Source organism: Equus caballus, chromosome 16, assembly GCF_041296265.1.
Source record: "Equus caballus isolate H_3958 breed thoroughbred chromosome 16, TB-T2T, whole genome shotgun sequence".
Taxonomy (NCBI): domain Eukaryota; kingdom Metazoa; phylum Chordata; class Mammalia; order Perissodactyla; family Equidae; genus Equus; species Equus caballus.
In genome coordinates this window covers 93,582,773-93,596,864 of record NC_091699.1, presented here as the reverse complement: position 1 = coordinate 93,596,864, position 14,092 = coordinate 93,582,773, and the positions used below count along the sequence as shown (strand labels likewise).

Here is a 14,092-nt window from a genome sequence, read left to right as displayed (position 1 = left end):
CCTGCTTAAAATAGAAGCAGGAAGTTAAAACTCCAGACGGATGGGGTGCCAGGGAAGTGAGAGGGAGTTGGAACATTCCTGTTTTTGCCTAGAGAAGATGCTCATATCACCCAGGAAGGAGATCTGGGATGGCACAATGTGTATTTAGACAGCAGTTACACAAAGTTGCAAGTCAGGAAGAAAAGCAAGAATGTAACAAGACATGGATTTAAAAGCCTCCTGATGGAGGCAAAGTTCCAGGTTGAACAAGAAACAAATAATCCAGCGGCTCAGATTTCATCTTGGGGATTTCAACAATCACAGCCACAAGGATTTCCCAGGTTAGAATTAACTGAAGTTCTTGTTTTCCATGTTAAAAATGGAAATCCAGGAAGGATTAAAGAGAATTTTCTTCACCATCCCATCTTTGTTCCCATTTCCCATGGAGCAATCAGGTCTCTTTTGCAATTTTGTCTAAAAAAATACCATTATCCTTTATACAGTCTTTTGAATAATAGTAAAGTGATACTAAAAGATTATATTTATTGAGCATTAATATGCGACAATGTTTCAGTTTTGTACAGCTGAGTAAAAAACCACTCCAAATCTTAGTGGCTTAAAATAACACAAATTATTACATCTCACAATTCTGAATATTGGATGGGCAGCCATTTTGCCGGTCCTGCCTGGAATTTCCCACATGGCTGCATTCAGCTGGCAGATTAGCTGGGAACTGGGATCAGCTGAGGCTGTTGACCAGGGCGTCTCAGTTCCCATGTGGCTAACTTGGGCTTCCTCAGAGCATGGCAGTCTCAAGCATCCCATGAGGGGTCCTTTTAATAGCAAAGAAGTAGAAACTGTCAGTCCTCTTAATGCTTAAGGGCTTAGACATCCCAGAATGTCATTTTCACTGCATTCTGTCCATCATAGATAAGTCACACTTAAAATTTCCTCAGTCGATCTCAATACTTGCTGAAAGTCATCTGTGTAATTAGATTTCAGTAGATTCATCATCTATAAATTCATATATCAACATTTGTCTTGTCAAATTCTTTGACAAATTCTTGTCTCTCTGTCTTTCCCCATTCTTTTTTTTATCTTTCTTTTTTTGGTTTGGCAGTTTAAAAAAAAATTTTATTGAGTTTATGATAGTTTACAGCCTTGTGAAATTTCAGTTGTACATTATTGTTTGTCAGTCGTGTTGTAAGTGCACCACTTCACCCTTTGTGCCCACCCCCCAACCCCCTTTCCCCGGGTAGCCACTAATCTGTTCTCTTCGTCCACGTGTTTAACTTCCACATGTGAGTGGAGTCATACAGAGATTGTCCTTCTCTATCTGGCTTATTTCACTTAACATAATTCCCTCAAGATCCATCCATGTTGTTGTGAATGGGACGATTTTGTTCTTTTTTATGGCTGAGTAGTATTCCATTGTATATATGTACCACATCTTCTTTATCCATTCATCCGTTGATGGGCACTTAGGTTGCTTCCACGTCTTGGCTATTGTAAATAATGCTGTAATGAACATAGGGGTGCATGGGACTTTCGGAATTGCTGATTTCAAGTTCTTTGGATAGATACCTGCAGTGGGATGGCTGGGTCATATGGTGGTTCTATTTTTAATTTTTTGAGGAATCTCCGTACTGTTTTCCATAGTGGCTGCACCAGTTTGCATTCCCACCAGCAGTGTATGAGGGTTCCTTTTTCTCCACAACTTCTCCAACATTTGTTACTTTTTGTTTTGGTTATTTTTGCCATTCTAATGGGTATAAGGTGATATCTTAGTGTAATTTTGATTTCCTTTTCCCTGATGATCAGTGATGATGAACATCTTTTCATGTGCCTATTGGCCATCTGTATATCTTCTTTGGAAATGTCTGTTCATGTCTCCTGCCCATTTTTTGATCGGGTTATTTGATTTTTTTGTTGTTGAATTGTGTGAGTTCTTTACATATTATGGAGATTAACCCTTTGTCGGATATATGACTTGCAAATATTTTTTCCCAACTAGTTGGTTGTTTTTTTGTTTCAATCCTGTTTTCCCTTGCCTTGAAGAAGCTCTTTAGTCTGATGAAGTCCCATTTGTTTATTCTTTCTATTGTTTCCCTTGTCTGAGAAGACATGGTGTTCAAAAAGATCCTTTTAATACTGATGTCAAAGAGTGTACTGCCTATATTTTCTTCTAGAAGCCTTATGGTTTCAGGTCTTACCTTTAGGTCTTTGATCCATTTTGAGTTTATTTTGGTGACTGGTGAAAAAGAATGGTCAATTTTCATTCTTTTAGATGTGGCTTTCCAGTTTTCCCTTTTGTTGAAAAGACTTTCTTTTCTCCATTGTAGGCCCTCAGCTCCTTTGCCAAAGATTAGCTGTTGATAGATGTGTGGTTTTATTTCTGGGCTTTCAATTCTGTTCCAGTGATCTGTGCACCTGTTTTTGTACCAGTACCATGCTGTTTTGATTACTGTAGCTTTGTAGTATGTTTTGAAGCCAGGGATTGTGATGCCTCCAGCGTGGTTCTTTTTTCTCAGGATTGCTTTAGCAATTCGGGGTCTTTGGTTGCCCAATATGAATTTTAGGATTCTTTGCTCTGTTTCTGTAAAGAATGTCATTGGGATTCTGATTAGGATTGCGTTGAATCTGTAGATTGCTTTAGGTAGTATGGACATTTTAACTATGTTTATTCTTCCAGTCGATGTTCATGGAATGTCTTTCCATCTCTTTATGTTGTCATCAATTTCTTTCAGAAAAGTCTTGTGCTTTTCATTGTATAGGTCTTTCACTTCCTTAGTTAAATTCACCCCAAGGTATTTTATTCCTTTTGTTGTGATTGTGATTGATATTGTGTTCTTGAGTTCTTTTTCTGTTAGTTCATTATTAGAGTATAGAAATGCTTCTGATTTATGGAAGTTGATTTTATACCCTGCAACTTTGCTGTAGTTGTTGATTACTTCGAAAAGTTTTCCAAGGGATTCTTTGGGGTTTTCTATATATAAGATCATGTTGGGGGCTGGCCCCGTGGCCAAGTGGTTAAGTTCATGCACTCTGCTTCGGAGGCCCAGGGTTTCCCCAGTTCAAATTCTGAGGATTGACATGGCACCGTTCATCAAGCCATGCTGAGGCAGCATCCCACATGCCACAACTAGAAGGACCCTCAACTGAAAATACACAACTATGCACTGGGGGGCTTTGGGAGAAAAAGAAAAAATAAAATCTTTAAAAAAAAATCATGTCATCTGCAAACAGAGAGAGTTTCACTTCTTCCCTCCCTATTTGGATTCCTTTTATTCCTTTGTCTTGCCTAATTGCTCTGGCCAGGACCTCCAGTACTATCTTTCCCCATTCTTAATAGAGGAAAAAAGCATTTTGAGTTCAGTAATTATGGAGATTATTTAGAAGTGTACTTCATAAGCTTGTCAGCTAAATCAATAATTTCCACAGCAATAACCAAACATACCACTTGCATCCCATCAGAGTTTAAAAAATGCCTTCATGCAAATTTTAGAAACTACGGGGAAAAAGTCAGCAGGTTGGCCCATTTTCAAGGGGAGGGAAACGGACCGTGCTGGTTGGTGTGAGGAACAGGTTTTCGGTTACAGGGACGGGAGGAATTATCTGGAGGCCGTATTTGCAGACTGTCTACCACACTGTGCTTGTTGCTTCATATGTGTTATCTGATGTAATCCTCACAGTAACCCTATCGGATAATTATTCCTTTGCCACTTAGTGGTGCCAGACTTGACAACTACTTGCCTCTAAGTCTTAAAGCCTCCAATCTTATTGCTCAACCAAAGCCAGGGCTTCTCGCAGGCCAGATAATATTTTGCCCTTTTTGCCAACTTTGCAAGTCGGAAGAACTCCAGATTTAGTTAGCAAGCTGTGGGTCTGAGTCCGGCGTGATTATCTGCTAGGAGCGTTTCTCACCTCTCAGTCTAGAACACTTCATCTGTGAAGTGAGAACTGTAGTGTCTTTCTTAAAGGGTTCTGGCAAGGATTAAAATATAACATATAAACTAAATATATGGGGCTGGGAAAGAGGGCCAGTGGTTTTAAAAATTGGGATAAAGGAATCAAGAGTACTTTTATATGCATTTCACAGGCATTGCTGTTAATGAATCGTATCCATTGGAAAATAGTCTTTTTTCCCTTTCTTCTACACAAAGTCCCCCAGTACATAGTTGTATGTTCTAGTTGCAGGTCCCTCTGGTTGTGCTATGTGGGACGCCACCTCAGCATGGCCGGATGAGTGGCTCCATGTCTGTGCCCAAGATCCACGTCAGTGAAACCCGGGGCTGCTGAAGCGGAGTGTGCAAACTTAACCACTAGGCCATGGGGCCAGGACTGGAAAATAGTTTATAAAAATGACAAAAAATTGGGGAGGTGGAGATCGCGGTGTAGGCAGACTCTGAACTCACCTCCTCCCTGAACACAACCAGGTTACAGCTCTTCTTGGAAAAATTACCCTGGAGAGAAAACAGAAAACTGGATAAAAAGAACCCCCACAAGAAGGGACAGTCCTGACTGCGGCAGAAATTTCTTCTGGAGAGAAAAAAGCCACCTTTGTGAGCCACAGAGATTCAAAGCTGGCCAGGCGGGAGCCACCCTAAGGTACACAGACCTCCGTGGAGGAGTGGGGACTTGAGTGAGGGCGCATGACCACTATAAGCATCCTTCAGACTCAGCACAACTGAGATGTGTCCTACTGTCTGGCTTTGCTGGCTATTAACTGCAACAGGGGATACCCCCAGAAAATCTATCAGACGAAAGCCAGGAAAACCCAGCTCTTCAAGGGCCCACACACAAATTCACCTGTCTCAGGTGTTTATATAATGTTCTAATCCAATGTTACTGCAATTAAAGCAAAAAAGACAAAAAATTGAGGGTGCTTTAGAAAGCCTGCTCCAGTTACCTGTTGCTGCATAAGAAACCACTCAAAATTTCACGACTTAAAGAAATAGTATATTATTTCTCACAGATCTCTGGATTTACTGGGTCAAGAATTCCTTAAGGATTCATTGTGTGGTTATCTTTGGAAAACAGGATCTGCCACAAAGTCTTGTCTAGATTCCTCACAATTAATACCCCAAAGTGGCATTTTTTATGACCCCTTTCTCTGTTGTCTCACCATAGGTTTTTGGGCAGATCCCTCCACCTGTTATATCTTCAACTAGGAAAACCTTCTGAGAATCAAAAGGGGTCCTGTGTCCTGATATCACAGTGACCAATTTCTTTGAGACGGCTACAAGCTTCCATAGAAAAGACTGGCTGACTGACTGCCTTCTAGGTAAGAACTCTGCCCCTGACTCCTTGTGCATCCTGGGGAAAATCTCCCAGCCTCCCTGAACTTCAGCTGGTTTCTTTGGAAAACTGGGGAAGAAGGGTGGGACTAGGTGGTCTCTCAAGCTTTCCATGGCTGAGATTCAATGATTTTTAAAAAGTCAGTAGGCACAAGGGGAAAATATTTCATAATCTAACTTTTGCAGAATCCTTAAGGTTAGAAAAAAATATATTGACAACCACATTCTAATGCAAAAACGTGCACATGGTGTAAACTGATGTCTTGGGCCTGTATAGCACATGAACAACTTTGTAATTTGTGCTACTTTAATTTGATATAAAACATCAGAATAATATATGTTAGGAAATAAGATAATTTATAATGGTCTCTTTCTTTTTTTAAAGATTTTATTTTTTCCTTTTTCTCCCCAAAGCTCCCCCGGTACATAGTTGTGTATTCTTCGTTGTGAGTTCTTCTAGTTGTGGCATGTGGGACGCTGCCTCAGCGTGGTCTGATGAGCAGTGCCATGTCCGCACCCAGGATTCGAACTAACGAAACACTGGGCCGCCTGCAGCAGAGCGCGCGAACATAACCACTCGGCCACGGGGCCAGCCCCTATAATGGTCTCTTTCTAATTCTAAAAGCTTGATTCCATGTTAAAGTTTGACTTACATCTAGAGACTATTTTAGAAAATTCTTTTAAATACTAAATTATAATTAGTTATACAGAGGAGGACGGTGAGAATGACAGTAACATCCTTTCTGTACAGTGAGCCAATTTGTAGATGGAGAAATAAGGATCCAGAGAGAGATGTTTCACTAGAAGCCTTACGTTTGGGAATGTCTAGCAGAGAATGGTCAAGATAATGAGGAGCTTAGCAATTACAGTAAATGAGTGGTTGAAGGAACCGGAATGTCAGCTTGGCGAATTTAGAAAACCATACTGTCTTTAAAAATTTAAAGGGATGTAATCCACCGAGAAAGACATTTTGGGTAGCTCCATCTGATAGAAGTGGGTAGAAGTTCCTAAATTTAATATAAAGACTTCAGGTCAGTGTAAGACTTTTTCCAATACTTACAGGCCATATTCACGGCTGATGCCCCTGAAATAGTGAAGTTTCTCTTACTAGAAGTGTTTAAATAGAAGCCAGATAGCAGCTTGGCCGAGATGGGACAGGAATGATTCATTTGAACTACTAAAGTCCAGGGTGGACGCAGGATGGGGCGACTCTGCGAGGGGGGTTGACTCCAGATTTCTTCTTCTTTTTTCTTTTGATGACATCCTAAGTTTCCTGACAGTGCTAAGATTCTACTAAGCAAGCAACAAATGGGAAAAATACTTAGCACAGCTCTAACAAAGATTCATTCAAATCTTCCAGAAAAAACTCTAAGATTCCAACTGGTGAATGTCCAAAGGCCGGGAACAGGCAGTGCACAAGAGAGGAAATATAAATAATTTGTAAGCTTCTGAAAAAATGTTCAATCCCAGTGGTAATAAAAGAAATGCAAAATCAAATGCCAATAAGACACCTTTTTTTATTTATTGAATTGGTGAAGGTAAGAAAAATAATACAAATTTTGATGAAGGTGCAGAGAGGAGTCAGTCTCAAACATGGTTGGTGAAAATACAAATTTGTTTAGCTCTTCCTTCCAAAAAGCAGTTTAACAATGTGTATCCAAAGCTTGAAAAGTGTCTAAACTGCTCTATATAGATATTTGGCCACATTAAAGAATTATTATCATTAGATGTAATTATGGTTTTGTAGTTAAGGTAAAAAACAAAAAGTGTTTTTATACTTTCGAGTACATATTGCTGTATTTACAGATAAAATATTGACGTCTAGAATTTGCTTCAAAATTAGTCTTTGGAGATTGGACATGCCTGCACAGGAGCGTGGACGAAAAGCACCTGGTTATATATTGATCATTGTTGAAGCTGGAAAGTGGTTCCAAGGGGATTCATTTTGCTATTCTCTCCATTTTTTTGCATGTGTAAAACTTTCCATTATAAAAGTAAAAATAACAGCGAAAAAACTACTTCACATCCTCTGACCTGAATAATTCTCCATTTAGGAATACACCCTGATGAAGCCATCTGAATGGCATGCCAAGCTTTATGCGCAAAGACAATTTCTGAATGTCCCCAGGCCCACTAGTCTGCAGCGTCACTCACCTGTGTAACCATTCAGTGGCATCTGATTGCTGTCGGGATTAAAGCCAAAACTTGAACCCACCTGCAAGCTCTTGTGCCATCTGACCTCTGCCTTCCTCAACTTGCCGGGTGTCCCAAACACTCTGTGACCCACCACTTTGGCCTCTTCAGGGAATATCCTTTCCTGACCACCACTCTCTTTCAGGTCAACTCTTACTCCTACTCCAAAACCCGGGTCAACATTCCCTCTTCAGGGAGGCATTTCTGCATTCACCAGATGGGCCTAGGCCTTCTGTCATGTGCTCTCACAGCACTGTGCACAGCTCTCTCACAGCCCTTCTCTTAATTCCAACTAAGTAGCTAATTACAAAATTATACACTCGCTGTGTAATGACTGCCCACCCTCATCAGTGACCTCCACTCTTTACTTATAGCTGTATCTCCCAGAATTCCCAAATATCTCAGGAATTCAATATACATGGGTTGAATTAATTAACTAATAAAAAGTAATCTAAACCAAACTCTGTAGTTAACTCAACCCTCTTCCTTGGTTATATTTCTGAGTGTTAAAGTAGGATGGCAGATTTTTAACCTTCCAAGGGCAACAGTGGACGAGAGGCTTACAATGAAGGCCACCTCTGGCTCTTTTCTCTGCCTGAGACTTCTGATGGGAAACCTATTTTAGAACTAGTGGGCGCCTTCTTTGCCTCATGAGAAAACCACATCTCAAGCTTCTCCCAAATGAAAATGGCCTTCTTTCTGTAGCTAGGACCACTTTGCATCTTGTCAGGTAACGGGTGCCTGCGAGGGACAAGGTGATTAGGAGTAAAAAAGAGAGAACTTCAAATGGCACAGTGTGACTCCAGATATATGTTTTATTAGCTGGGGAATACATGTTCTAGAGACAGCTGCGTTCCCTTGGTTCTGGTCTAAGCTAATGAGGTCAACAAATTTTAATCACGGAGAGATGTTCCTGTTAATTAGGTGATGAATGAGACTTTGCCATCCTCTATATTAAATTAGTTTAATTTCCAGAGGAAAAGAGTCTACTTCCTGGCTAGCTCACTTTCGTGATCTCGACAACGGAAACAGGAGGCAATAGGAACATGTCATCTCCACAGTCTACTGCCGTTCCCCCAGGTGCACATGGACACGCCGGCTCATTTCTGAAGTGTTCAGGCCAGAGCGCCCCTTGAGCTGGATTTGTCTGATTGTGTCTCACAATTAGATTCAGATGATACAATTTTTGCTGGAAATTCTATGTGGATGATGGCGGGAGACATTCGGTGTCATTTTCTTCTCCACTTCATCCGGCAGCCCACTACGCACACACTTTAAAAACAGACCACACTCAAGCAACCCTGGAAGGCTAAGCCTTTGGAAATTCAGACACACGGCTTTTTATTCTTTTATATTCTGACTAGGCCAGACACTCAAAGGCTTTGTTTGTTTCTGAATAAACAAAGATCTGGGCTTACTGTTGACCAGCTTTTTCAATTAAACCCCATAAACTTTGGCTAAAGACCCTGGACATGCTCACCATAAAGACTCCAAATCACTTTTAAAGACTTCCCTAAACAGGGAGTTGATAATTTGTTTGGAAGAACTGCCCGAGGCTTGCACACAGGGAAACCTTAGATGAGGAAGGAAAGACACGCAGACAAATGGACGTTCTCAATATAGAGCAGCTTTCTTGTGAACAGAGCCTTGCTATTGCTTTCATTCATTCAAACAAATAACTACTGCACCAAACACTGTTCTACGTGCTGGGTCATAGCCATGAACTAAACCAACAAACCATCTTTCTCATCCTTCCTAACAAGAATTTTGCCTCTCTTCTAAAAAGTAAATGTTTGTGGCAGATTAGAAGATGTTTCCTTTTGAAAATGCATCATTGCTATTCTTGTGCTTATAGACATATATAAATACATAGGAAACAGCTCTCTCAGAAAGAGATGCCAGAATGTTGGTGCTGGGTGTCTAGTTCCCTGTGGAAAGGCAGTGGCTTCAGTGTTCGTATGAGCCTGATTGGCATTTTTCTGTGTTTTCCATGCACTACCATGTTTCTGTGTAACCATCAACTTGTGTTAGCTTTTTTACCTGAAAAATGAAAATTCCTGCTCTCTAGAGCATCACCCCAGGCAGGGTCTCCAAAGCCCAGATGCCCTGGCCTGAGGCTGAGTGGTATGGAATACAGGAAAACCCAGGATTCAAAGGGTGGTGGGAGCAAGGGCTGGCACTGAAGCAAAGGCTGTCTCTGGAGGTCCCGTGAGAGAGGAGAGATAAGGAGGGGTGCAGAGAGGGATAAATATCCTCAGGCTCTAGGCTAGGTAAGTACTGCAAAGGTGCCACTGAAATTTTCATTTCGATTTGTCAGTGAGCTACTATCTTTAGCTTTATCTTTGTTGAACAACCAAAGGCGTGAAAGTACGCTAGTTTAGCTATGCCTTTACTCATTTTCTCAGCAAATTCTAGTATGGAGTAAGGAGAGAGGATGCAACCACATTACTCCGTGGGCTTCCATTCACCCTCCTGGGGACCCCGTGAGAGAAAGTCGGTGGATTAAAGGAGAGCTGACAAGCACCTGAGGTGAGCATGTCTAGGGAAATTTCAAGTATGAGTCCCCTTCAAATGTAAAGGGGACCCAGCGTGAACAAGGGGAGAGTCACATGGAGATCAATGATTTGAACTGTTGCCTTACCTTTGAAGGTGTCTCAGTCAACAGTGTGTCTGGAGGAGGTACACTGAGCACCTGCCTTGTGCCTGGCCCCGAGCTGGGTGCTGGGGTGTATGGTACTGAGTCCTATGCCCTGCCCCCATGGACCTTCCCTTCCAGGAAAGGGGAAGACGATTTATAGGCACAACACAAATAAAAGATGGAGAATGCGTTAAATATTGGAACCAAGCAGAAAACGACAGAAAGTGATGGGCAAGGATCTAATTAGAACAGTCAGGAAGGCTTCTGAGACGAGACTATCCAGGCGAGGTGGCAGTTAGAGGGTGAGAATGAGCCAGCATTTGTACCTGAATCACTAGGAGCCCCAGTGCAGTTTAGAGACGAGTTTTGTCTCTTCAGAAAGATCCAGATTTTGCCTCCTATATCCATTCTTCTAGATTCTGAAAGTGGGCTGGCCAGGAAGTAATCTCTTTTACTTTAAAAATTTGAAAAATTGAGAAAGGGGAGAATAAATATTGTTTTAAACTCTAATTAGCACCATTTTAAATCATTGAAATAATTCAGATCAAGCCACTAATTAGAATCTGGTTACTAACTTCTCTATTTTAAGCAACCACAATGTGCCATGAGACATCTAGAGTTGGGCTTTTACATAGGAACAAGTGCTTCTCTATCCATTAGCAATTGCTGTGGGGATCCCAGATTTTTGTCTTCCCTACCTCGTGGACAGGTGAAAGCAACTGTCCTGTTGTATTTTTATTTTTCCATACCCATCCATGCCTGAGTTCCTTTGGTATCTTTGAATATTTGGAAGTTCATCATGCAAACACTAACTTATTGGATCACAGTAATACCTTCTTTTGGTTTTGTTGTTAAATGGGTAGCTAATCACTTTATCCAGGTCCCTTATCAGAAAAACTGTCACTGGGCTGATGACCAGAAAATAATAATTGCCTTCTGGTTCTCCTTGTACTGTTTTATCACAGTTCCATAAAAGGATCAAAGTTAAGTCTACACAGAACAGAATTTAAGGGGGCTCATAGTTGTAAGGATTTTATGAAGATGCCTCAAAAGCAGAATCACATTAAAACAGTCTATCAAGCAACAGGAAGTCCTCTGTGTAACGGCATCGCATCCAATGAACTTGAGAATGGAATATTTATGGGGCACTTGCCATGTGTTGGGCCTGGAACTGATCACTCTGCACACATCCTTTCATTTAGCTCTCGCAAAAACCCTGCAAGACTGAGCATTCCCATTTTACAGAGGAAGAAACTGAAACTCAGAGAGGAAGCGCGGCCCACGGATGCACTGCCAGCTCGGGTCAGGGAACAGGGGTTTTCTGACTCTAAAGCCTGAGGCCACTCTTCATCCCTACGAAATGCTGCTTTTCCTCTCATTTTAATGCATTAAAAGAATTAGACATTCCATAGAAAAGCAACACAGCCCACTTTTCAACTCTTGGCATTCAGTGAAGAAATTCACTTTTTATTGGCATTAGTAAAATGCCGTACGATAATAATGGTCGGAAATGTGTAACTTAAGTGAAAAATAAGGAAAAGAATATCTGGAGTAAATATAGAGGCATGAAATAATGATGGTGATGATAATGCCTGCTGGCATTTAAAACGGTCAGCAAAGAACATAATATAAATATTTGCAAATATTGTCGTTCAGCACTTTTCAATACCTGCAACATGCTATTTAGAGATTTAGTTATTCTCAGAAAAAACTTCTTAACTAAAAACACGTGATAAATATGGCAGGTATATATTAACGTATTTGATATTTTAAAATTTTTTTCAAATTAATAAAAGCATGATTATCATAATAAACAAAAGAACAAAGGACATGAATATTCAGAGTGGAAATATACATGACTAATAAACCTATAAAAATGTCCAACCTTGAAGATAATTAAAGAAATGCAAATTAAAATCAACAAGTCTACACCCTATTTTCCCTATCAAATTGGCAGTGATGAAAAAATTGCTGGCATCACAGCTTGTGACAGTGTGAAGTGAGACTGACGTGTCCCTGATGGAAAAGAAATGGATACAATTTTTCTAGAAAGTAATCTGGAAATATGTTTCACTAGCCCTAAAAATGTAGCATCTACATGAGGAATTATTAAGTACTAATGATTTACTTGAAAGTGATGTTTAATGACATGATAAAACGCTGTAACATTAAGCGAAAAAAGATCAAAATGATGGTCAATTTTGTAATGAAAACACTTTACATAAACATGTGATTTATCTAACTTTCTTGAATATTTAGCTTTAGCTAATTTTTCTTCTCCTTGACAGGAATCATACCCCATTTTTCCTGGCGTTTCCACTTCTGAGAGACAGAAATGGTGACAAATGGAAAGTCTAAGAACCTCTGAACTCTGCTGTTTCAGGGGGACAGGACGTACCATTCCGCTCTGTGAAAGCAGACTTTCTGACTGCGTGACAGAAAACTTGGGGGTCAAATGTGGTTTGTGGAGCAAGACCTTTGAGTAAATCAAATGGTTTATGAGGGAAGTTGTTTTCCTTACTCTCCTTGCTCGCTTTCAAACTCAACTAAGAAATCCTCAGCAAGGATCAACAACGAGCTCCCACGATTAATTTTTTCCTTTATTTGGCCTTTCTTTCAGAACATTTTTTTGTCAGTGTTTTCACAGCAGGCTTTTCCTGGGATTCTTGTGTTTTTCACTGGCATCCTTGCTCCCATTCCCCTTACTCTCCACGGGAGGCCTCCCACAGGACGGGCAGACCTGCCCACCACCTGCTCTGTCAGGAACGAGGGACTCAGTGGTGCCCGTCAATGAGAGTTCAGCCTTGGAGAGAGGAAGGCTGACCAGCATTTCTCAAGCTCCTCTCGTCAAAGAGCCACGTACCGAGGGAAGCTTTAGTTGGGGGATGTTTTAAATGCAGACGACTTCAGAGCACGTCGGAGCTGAGCATTTGTGCTCCTGAGGCCTGACTTTCATGGAGGGGCTCGCAGCTGGCTTGGGCACCCGGAAATTTCAGTTCCTGTGCCATTGACTTATTTGCTCAGGGTGACACTACCCTATCTAGGGTGACCATATGGTTTATCACACAGACCAGGACATTTTTGAGAATAAAAGAGATTGAAACTGTATAGTTTTAAAAATATTTTTTGAATGACATATTAGTTTTATTAGATTATTGAACTTATAAGGTAGTTTTATTCAAAAACTATTTTCAAAAATAAAATTGCTTCCAAAAATACAAATAACATGTCCATACACATTAAAGTAAAATTGAAAAAAACCAACTTCTTTGTAGTGATTATTTGAGCATAAAAAATTAAGATAAAGGGCTGGCCCCATGGCCCAGTAGTTAAAGTTCTGCACACTCTGTTTCAGCGGCCCAGGGTTTGCAGGTTCAGATCCCGGGTGCCAAGCTACTGCACTCACCAGCCATACTGTGGTGGCATCCCTCACATAAAGAAGAAGACCACTGGCACAGATATTAGCCCAGGGCTAATCTTCCTCAAGCAAAAAAAGAGGAAGATTGCCAATGGATGTTAGCTCAGGGTGAATCTTCCTCACAACGGAAGAAAAAAATAACATAAGAAGAATAAGTATTCTTGGACATAGTAAAATACCCTAGTAAGTTTCTTAGATATAATCTGTCTCTAATACCATACTGTAGGGTTTTTTTCTTTATGAAGACTGTGTTCTTTTCAATAGGGTCTTTTTACTTTTAATTTTTCCGTAAAGCTTCCTGAAATCACCTTCAAAATTTACATTTCTACATAATTAATTTGAAATTGCTAGCACCTTTTTTCCATAGATCGTTACATCCTAAATTGAAAAATTAAAAATTTTAGGGTCTTCATGATACGTGCTAAGCTCAGAACAAAGTGAAAGGGAGTTTCTATTCTGACTTTATGTTTTAGCATTAAAAAAGTAAATAAATATTTAAATCCAAATATTTTCTTAGATAGTGTCTTTTTTGCCTCATATGACTATCAGTTTTGCAACTTTGCTTGA

General features: G+C 40.4%; 1 long non-coding RNA gene across 1 annotated transcript; it reads left to right on the top strand.

The window, feature by feature from the left end:
- Positions 1–34: 34 nt before the first annotated feature.
- Positions 35–13,329, top strand: LOC138918276 (uncharacterized). Its single transcript, XR_011427399.1, has 5 exons — positions 35–320; positions 4,416–4,587; positions 5,110–5,263; positions 9,875–9,998; positions 12,396–13,329. It is a non-coding gene; the product is annotated as an uncharacterized lncRNA (long non-coding RNA).
- Positions 13,330–14,092: the final 763 nt, after the last annotated feature.